The following is a 9,946-nucleotide window of genomic DNA, read 5'->3' as shown; positions in this document are numbered from 1 at the left end:
AAATGCACTATCACTAACCATATAGTGGTAGTGAAATTTGAAATGCAGCGTGCCCAACTCTGATTTTAATTCATCTTAGATAAGTAAAATGGTAATAAACTAATAATATAAATTAATATGTAAAACTTTTATACTAAAAAATTTAACTAAAAGTAAGAAAAATTGGGCATTTTTCGAAAAGGGCCCGTTCGATTTTTCTTGATTTTGGATTCAAACAGTTTGTAATTTCATTGTCTAACAGAATCAGTTAAAACCAACCCAAATTTCATTTACGGTTGATTCAGGCACACTGTGGATATGTATGTACATATGTATGGAAATGCCCAAGAGTGGCACTCACTGTGTGTAGATTTAGAAAGTCATGCCTTATTAACAAGAACATGGAGTGATGCGCAGTGGTAGAACAAAATATAGCCGCACCACATTTTGAGAAGTTTTAAAATATAATTATTTAGTTATTTAATTTTGGTTATTATTTTATAAAAATATAGTTAGTTTTTTAGCAAAACCCATGTAAATCTCAGTTCCAAACCTAGTGCACCCCAGAACTCGAAAAAGCAAAATTTCGGATAAAATATATGTATTACCCAAAACGAGAAATTTGAAAAAAAAATATTTAAGGTTTTTTATTTTAATCTTCAACCGTAACCATTTTTTAGGCTTGCACAAGATTATTCATAGAATAAGAAATCGCGTAAAACTCTTCGTCAACGTGAAAAATTAAAACAATGGGTATATTGATACTATCAGGCCGATTCTGAACAGGAACGCCCTGGAAGCTTTCTCTCTTTTGCCTTTCCTCCTATCATGAATAAAATTTCTCTGCGGATTTTTTATATTCAATGGCGGAGTTGAGCTGTCAAAAAAGTATCAAACAGATCTTGCGAAGTTTGAATTTTCTCCTTCAAAATTTTCGGGGAAAATGCTACTTACTTCCTGAGTGTTAATTATTGGAGGATTTCTTTCTCGGAAGAAATAAATTTCCGGAGAACAAACTCCCTAGGAGTATTCAGAACTGGGCTATATAAATGTATGTATGTATGTCAAATCGAACTTTCTGATACTACTTTTTGTCTATTTCCGTGTGCACGTATGTAGGAAATTTCACTTTCAACTGTGTAACCAGACATTTGTATGCGCATAAAAATGTTAATGACTTGAAAAATACAATAAAAATTAAAAAGTTAAATTAAAAAATTAAAAGTTTACTTCTCCAAGCGCCCTCGCTTGACTTGAATCGTGCTAGCGAAGCAGTCAATGGCACTGAATATTATTCGAAACTATAGAGAAAATACTGACACACATTTTTCTGATATATTTTCAAAAGTTACCATATAATTTTACTCGATCTCCGAGAAAGATTGCCAAAAGTGTGAGTAAACATTTTTGATTTGAACTTATTACTTCCATCTAAAATTGGGGTGTATAATATGTCTGACGAAAAAAATAATGCTATCGAACGCGTAAACTCGCTTGGAAAACGATACGAACTTTTCTTAGAAAAAGACGGTATCAATTTGGAAGGAGAGTATAAAGTGTGGTTGGAACGATGGACAAATAAGGAAAGCGAAAAGCCTTTCCCAAAATCAGCAGCAGAAGTTCTTGGTAAATGCGACGAATATGCTTTTCCATTGATTAACGAACTTCTCCGCATTCTGGTCACACTTCCAGCTAGTCCAAACAGAGTGTCCCGATTTAGCAATTTCACGCTAGATATTTGCGTGTAAAAATTTAGGAAATCACCATTGACGATTTTTGGCGGTTTTTCCCTTCAAATAATTTTTTTCCAATTATAAAAATATACAAAACTCAGTTTTCCACGATAATTTTACAGAAGAAGCTAATGAACGGCGTGATAAACTTGACTTAAGCAGCTTGTCAAACATTTTTAATCACCCAAATCGAAGAACTTTTGAAACGATTTCCTAGTCAATTAAATACTTTTAAAAAAGCTCTGAAGAATTTTGGATAATTGCTTACGGAGTGATAACCGCAACAGGCAATAAAATGTTTGAAAATATAAGTAAGTAGCCTTCATATTGCAAAATGTGTTGAAACACATATTTTTAAAAAGTATGCGTAATTTTAGAGAAAATTGTTTGTACATCACTATTACATAAGTGATTTGTGTTATTTATTAATACCCTCTGAAGCTATTATATTCGTTTTTGGTTTTAAAAACTATATTACAACAAGATCTCATTTTTAAAATAAATGATTTGTTAAATCGATTTCATGAATTTTATGAAGAAAAAATTGGCGATTTTTTTCAGAAATTGCGCTTTTTTTAAAAACAATCTGGACATCCTGCTTCCGAAAGAAGTTTTTCAACCCTTCGCCGGTTAAAAACAAGGTTGCGTAGTACCATCAATGAAGAAAGACTGATAGGTCTAGCACTCTTACAAGTACACTTAGATATTGAAATTGACACTGAAAGGATAATAGAAAGATTCCCAAAAGGAAAGCGCAAAATTGAATTTGCAATTTAAATTATTACAATAAAAATTTTGAATAAGTTGTTAAGTTACTTAATTACATCCCTAATTTTTCCAACATTGTAAGCAAGAAATATGTAAGTATTTATATGTATCTATATATTGCATTAATAAACCCAAGGTATAACTTAAATAGTACATGCAATTGTTTTATTAGACCTTGCACCAAATTCACAAAATGAAAAGTAATATTATATCACAAAACACTTTACTTCACACTTCAAAAAAAATGCTCGAACCTATATTTGCATGAAAAATAAATTAGGGTTACGTACATGAAAAACGGCTTTAGCGGTCACTTTTGCTTGCTATATGCCATTTATAACTATTCTTACCCTTCAAAATGCGTCTTCGAGTGGAGCTTTACGATTTTTCCTTCAGAAATTAAGGCCATTGGAAGATGGCATAATGAGTTAGAAAGCATACATATATGTAGTTGGTTTGGCGATGTTAGATTCGAGGACACGGCAGTTTAAGTGGCCGTAACTCTTGAGGGAAAAATCGTATAGCGCCATTCGAGAGTGAATTTTGTTGGATAAAAATAGTACTAGAAAAATACTTGAAATAATTCTAATAGATTTTTACTATTTAATCAGACAATCTTCTTCTTCTTTTAGCTTCTTATTTTGCTTCTTTTGGCATCGTTCCTTTTTGAAATAATATAATTCTCGCGCTTTTTTTTTCTGCGTAATTTTTATTTCCTGAGCCTATTTGAGTTAGGAAGAGGGTGTGTTCCAAAACGTCAAAATACAAAGCAACAGTCTCTTTTATTTCTAAACCACACTAGAAGAAAAAGTCTAATTTGCGCAACCTAGTAGAAAACTAGCATCTAACCGTGGTTGCGCACATTTGGCATTAAAATCTACTGAGGTCTAGAAATAAAAGAGACTGATGCTTTGTATTTTGACGTTTTGGAATTCACCCAGAATATAAATTTTAACTATGGATCAATAGCACGTTGAATAGCTTACAATGTTGCTTTTAAATCAGCCCTATCTCTAACTGAATAAAAAATTAATTTTACCTGAAAATTTAATTAGTAAAAAGACTAATGTTGCAAATAGTTTTACACCGAAAACCATATATGTTATACTTCTATATTGGCAGTACGTTGAAAGTACATCCGCCAACATTAGAGTGCAGATATATAATGATCGAATGAACGAGAAAACCAACCAACCAATGTACCCAGAATGATGTTTGAAAGGAATAAAAAATCAGGAGCGGTGCAGTAACCGTCGATAATTTAAAAAATTTAATTTTAATTAAAGCAAAAAAAATTGTGTGGAACTTTTGAACAAAAATGTAAGGAAAAAGAAATCGTATTGCACGCGTCAGTATGTTATACTATTTACTTAAAAATGAGCCGTATTAGGGAAAACGAGCAAACGCTACATGCTGGCTAAGGTGCTGGAAAGGAAGGCATGGATCCTTTCATCCTATCTCTTAAGGGTGGTTACGGTGATCGCCTCAAGTGTAACTTATACATCGCTTGCTGCTTATTCAAATCCGCCGGTTACCACAAAGCTTGCCCCAATCACATTCAGGGAAAAATTTTTGGTTATTTTATTGTTCTATTTTTTTAATATTTGTAGTTTAAACCGCTCCTGAAGTGACTTGACAGTGGTTTCTTTGTAATAGTTCACAAATATACATTTATACTAACACAAGCAAACATTTATTTAATAGGCTGTCTCCCTTTGATTGCGGAATAAAAACACATTGTGAAAATACGTTACTATCAATATAGAAGTATTACATATATGTATGCCGAAAACACATGGATAATGAAGAGTATAGGAAACTGCTTTATTGTGAAGAAGGCCGAAAATGCTCTAAGAAAACCATTCTTTTTCCCATTTTTTAGCCTGGTGGATTCTGCGCCAAAAAATTTTCTGATATTTTGGAAATTACCTTAAAAAATTATGCCGACTATATTTCCATTAAGAAAGTTAATCCCTGATTATTTTGTTGAGTACTTTTTTTATTAAATTCAAACTAGAAACTAAAATTAAAACATTTTAATTTGATTTATAAACCACGAACTTTTTGGTTTTAATTTTAATCCACCATTTTCGCGGCTGCCTGGACTAAAGTTTAAACCAGAATATATTAAAAATTGCTTAAAACTAAATATTGACTGGTTTAAAAAGTATACTATATAAGATTAAAAAAGGCAGTAGTCCCAGCGCGGCTTAAAAATTAAACCCAAATTTTTGACCGTATACGATATCGGATATTCGAGGCCTCTTTGGACTTAGAAAATTTGTCTTGAATATAAACGAGAATAAATAAAACAAGTACCTTAATCCTTAGTTGCTCTTGCTTCCTATATCAGAATATGAGGTTTCATAAAATGTAGACTTAGCAACTTTTCACACAAAGCTAGCGATATTTATGTGGTCAAACTACTGGTCAGTCGTCTTTTGAAAAATCGTTTTTTTTTTTTAGTTTGTTGTTTTGTATGTATGTATAATTATTATCATTCCTTTGAAATGCAAAAATGTATTCGCTTTAATTTAAAAATAAATCTGAAAAGATTGCTCTGTATTTCTTTTTTTTTAATTTTCCGGAATTTTGTGGGAAAATTATTCTTAGTATAAGGGAACAGACCTTGACTTTTTAATTACACAGCTGATTGCTTTGACAGCGTTCCAAGCCGCCATTTGGCCAAACGGGTTTTTGAAGTACATATATCAAAGCAAATTAAAGTAAGCAAGGCGTGCAAAGCAAGCCTACATTGCGCTAGCGTCTTTAGTTTATTTTTTGTTTTCTAATTATTTTCAATTTCTGTATAATCAAGTTTAGAACTAAATTTCAAATCTTTACTTTTTTATATTGGCACAAGGTGCTCATAGCTTGGATCATATATGAATCCTAAAAGATTCATATAAGAGTAAAAAATTATTTCCATTTCATTTCATTTATTGTGAAAAAACGTTAGTACAATAAGATCTACGATCTTTTATAGTACAACAAATAACAGGAAAAGTCAGAAAAATTAAATAAATAAATAGTAATCCTTAAGACTAAGATTTGTAATAAACATACACTTAAAAATAATACAATGGCTATCCGTATTGGCTGAAAAATATATATGTATTTAGATAGCGAAACACATAATTATGCAAAATATATACTACATATTAGGGCTGTTCGATTATTCGATTACTCGAGCAAGTTGGTTAATCAATTATTCGGTTAATCAATTACTCGAGTAATCAAGATTTTGATTACTCAAAACGACGATTAATCGAATTACTTGAAATATGATTACTCAAAAAAAATAATTTTGCTCGTTAAAGAGTTTGCTTTGGAAAATGCTTATTTCATTTTGTATATGAAAAAAATTTTTCGTTTTAATTTTTGAAAACAGAAACGTTGTTTTCAAAGTATCAAGGAACTTTAACTACTTTATACATATCGCTAGCTTAGAAGGAAAAGTTGCTAAGTCCCATTTTAAAAATTTTACAGGAGAGGAAAAAATCTTCCTATAGCCATTTTCTTTAACTATTTCGCAAGACTTTGAATCAAACATTTTGCGCGTTGAAAGCAAAGCAAAACTCCATAAGAATCAGAAGGTTTCGATATTTATTAAAAGATGTCGTATTATTTTGGCCTTATCGGATTTGTGGTGCTTCTTTTGGACTTAGCAAATTTTCCTTTTATTGCTTATGAAGAAGAAAAAATAAAACAAGTACCTTTATAATTTTCGAAACGATGCGTATTCAATTTCTCTAGCCTCCTATATCAAAATATGAGTTTTCATAAAAAGTGGACTTAGCAACTTTTCACTCTTAGCTAGCGATATGTAAAGAGTTGAAATGTTGATTACTCATTTTACTCGAAATGTTGATTAATCATAAAGCAACTTACTCAAATTTTTTTTTTTTTTTGTTTAATCAAAAGTCTTGATTACTTGAGTAACTGAACTTTTGAGTAATCATAATTTCCAATTAATCGAATAATTGAGTTATTTACTTTATGATTAATTAAAATTTTGAGTAATCAATTAATCGCACAGCCCTAATACATATGTATATATTTGTTTTAACGAAAGTACGAATATAGAACGAGCTTAAAGTTGCTCTTATTTAGACTACTGCGATTGGACATTGGCACAGAGTTCCATGTACGAATAGCATTGACAAAGAATATCATACTCATATTTCTTATCTACCTAGGACTCCTTTCGGACTCATATATTCTGAACGCCCCACTGGTCCCTGACTGGTCTCAGACTGAATACCAACTGATCCCCAAAGATAAAATTTGGGCACTGGCAACGTTACACAAAACACTGGCCACGGTTGGCTTGGGAACCCAAGGCTTTGTTCATCCATTTTTTCTTCGCATTCTTATTCTGTCATCATAAACAACTGTTTGAGCTAAAATTGGGATCTTCTATTGCAGGACTAAAAAATAAAACTCGATTATCCTCAAAAATTCTAACTAGGTTAAAAATTATCCTACACTAAAATGTTTGACCGGAAAATCTTCGTATTATCGCCGCAAATAATATTTATTTAACTTAACTACAAAAACCACTTATGTTTAATAACCTAAAATATGAAAAAGCTCATCTAAAGTACCTCAGATTGAGGTCGAAATATCGATATTGAAAATTAAAGAACTAAATCCTGTGTTTTATGTATTCTCTGGGCCTCGAGCTTATAAAATAAAAATTACATAAGTTTACAATTTAAAGGCCGATAAACACAAAACAATCAAAATAAATACACTTATAAACTCTTACGGCGGCCGCTGTGGTGTACTGGTAAGCTGTGCGCGCTTACACTCCGCGGGGCCTGGGTTCAATCCCTGGTCGAAGCAACATCGCAAAAATATAGAAAAAAGGTTTCTTCTTAACAGCGGTCGCCCCTCGGCAGGCAAAGGCAAACCTCCGAGTGTATTTCTGCCATGAAAAACAGCTTCTCATAAAAATACTATCGCCGTTCGGAGTCGGCGTAAAACTGTAAAGATCGGCCAAGCACCAACATATGTGTAAACTCTTCATAGTCTGGTGTAGACTTGTATCAGATTCTATAAAATTGTAGTGCTATGAACACAATCACGTATAATGGGCAGATAATTTATCAGATTTATATGTTGCAAAAATCTAATTGAGTTATAGGCAAATACATATATAGTCAGAATCTTAATAGATAAAGATTTCAAAGGATATTTTACAAATATTAGTTTCGCTTTATTTCAATAGAATAGTTATTAAAATTTAACAGTATAATGCTCAATTCGCAATTGTTCATGAAAAGACTTTCTTAAATATGTGTTATTATTTATTGCTAAAATGAAATGAGAATAGTTATCAAGTCAAGAAAAAAATTTTTAATAAAAAGAAAAGCACTGGCCACGTTATACTTATTTATTAGGTATTTGTGCAACGAAGTCAACTATGATTTATTTTTTCCATATGGAATCAGTATGATATCGACAATACTAAGAAAACATGTTATATATCCTTTTGGAAAGGGTTCTTAATTATCCAAAAAACAACTTTTTTAGTTTTTCACCGGCTACGTTACACTTAACATTTGCGGTACATTTCATTACGACCTAATAGGAATTCTAAACAACTTTATCGCTAACTTGGAACGTATCCTGTTAAACTAATTTATTTTCTATGATTCAGAATCGGCCAAAATAAATCAAGGAAAGCTCATATTTTTGTACTTTTCCTTGTTGAAGTATCGAAAACTGTTTTTAGGTCCGTGAAAAATCCTTCGACAAAAGGAGCAAAATAATAAACACAAAATGCTTGGACATGATAAGAACTAGTGTCAGAAACAGCTGACAGATATAGTGAATACCAATAATCACTAATATGTTCAATATTGGAAAGAAAGATAAAATCGGGCTGATTTACTTTCCTGTAGAATTGACCATATATGTGTGAACATACATACATACATACGAGCACCAATTAATTTCATTTAAAGAAATGTCGTTTCGTCCATTTCCGCTGCAACGTATGTAGTGTACATTTTTAGGCGCAATATTTAACTACTTCCGGCAAGGCGACATCTAGCTCTCGTGTCTGTTGTATGGTCTTTGATATGATACCTACCGACGAGGTTGTTGTCTAGACTTTTTTATAGGAACTTTGATTATAATCTATAATTATAGCAAAGGTGTCTGGACATACAACATAGCAAGTTGATAAAAGCGTTTTAAAAAAATGCAAAATCAAAAAGATGAATCCCCAAATTTTTTCCATTCTCCTTCTTCCTGATAATTATCTGCTAGAAAAGTGAAAAAAAGCATAGTTATTTTTCCACGGGCAGGTGATTTTGTGACCGACAGCGGCCAAATTAAAAATAAATATATTTTCGCCGAATTTCGTCAGGCGCACTTCGTCGTCGCTTTGGTTTTAGTTTTGACAGCGAACCTTCTTCCGACGAAGTTCACTCAGCGATTTAATAATGTTTATACTTATAGGGACCCAGCAAAAAATCGGTAATCGCTTTTAGTGGTAACGTGTTCTAGAAGGCATAGCGATATAATGCCTTCGAATTTTTCCGCTTCTTTTAGGCATTGCCGGTAATGCAAAGTAGAATGTCCAACAATATTTTATTTATTTCGCTTCTTTGTTTGATTTCGGGGAATGCAAAGTAGAATGTCCTATAATCAGGGCTATCACGGAATGCCTCGTAGAAAATCTACGAATTCAAATGCTCGCTACGAATATGAAAAAATTGCTATCACTGAATCCGAGTGAACTCGAAAATATCGTTGCCAGCTTCGAATGCTGATTCGAAATCAGTTAGTGCAAAGGAAACAACAGACATTTATGTATGTCATTTTGCTCACGCTACCCAATCAGGCGCAATGGCCGAGTGTGCAAAGCACTAGACTACCAATTGAGAGAGCCGAGTTCGAGTCCGAGTCGTGGGGCAGTGGAGATCTTTTTATATTTTTATTTAATTTTTGTTTATTTTTTTAATAAATATTTTTTTTTAGTTTATTTTTAGCTTAGATTTTATTATTTTAAATAGAATTTTTTTTTTTTAAATTAATTTTTATGATATTAAAGTAATTAGGTTTATTTCCTAATAAATTGTTGCTAAACTATTATTTCCTCGATTCATGCAAAATATTAAATCATTAAATAGCGTCTAGCAGATGAATGCGTGTATGTACATATGTATGTATGTATAGCATTGGTATTTTACGTCTAAGTTTACACAAATATACGGAATTATATCAAACTATAACAAATTTGGAGTATAATAAATATTTAATATTAAAAATAATGCAGCTTTCTTCCACTATTTTTAAGATTGAGTGATTTTAAATTTAAATTTTGTTCCGACAGCATAATCTCGTCGTAGAGTATCTGTACGAATCTTCATTACGAACGGATTCAATGAAGGCTCTCTACGAATATCGAATTTACGTTCGTAGATTTCACGAAAATCGAAGCTACGATGGAT

At 31.8% G+C, this 9,946-nt stretch overlaps 1 protein-coding gene across 1 annotated transcript in view; it reads right to left on the bottom strand.

The window, feature by feature from the left end:
- Nucleotides 1–9,946, bottom strand: part of LOC118741488 — a gene marked incomplete at its 3' end in the record, with an annotated part of 16,880 nt that overhangs the window by 4,965 nt on the left and 1,969 nt on the right. The gene's annotated exons all lie outside the window — the stretch shown is intronic.

The sequence above is a fragment of the Rhagoletis pomonella genome, unplaced genomic scaffold (genome assembly GCF_013731165.1).
Source record: "Rhagoletis pomonella isolate Grant_MI unplaced genomic scaffold, Rhpom_1.0 Rhpom_scaffold_00006, whole genome shotgun sequence".
NCBI lineage: Eukaryota > Metazoa > Arthropoda > Insecta > Diptera > Tephritidae > Rhagoletis > Rhagoletis pomonella.
The sequence above is the reverse complement of the archived record's forward strand: the minus strand, read 5'-3'. Positions and strand labels throughout refer to the sequence as shown.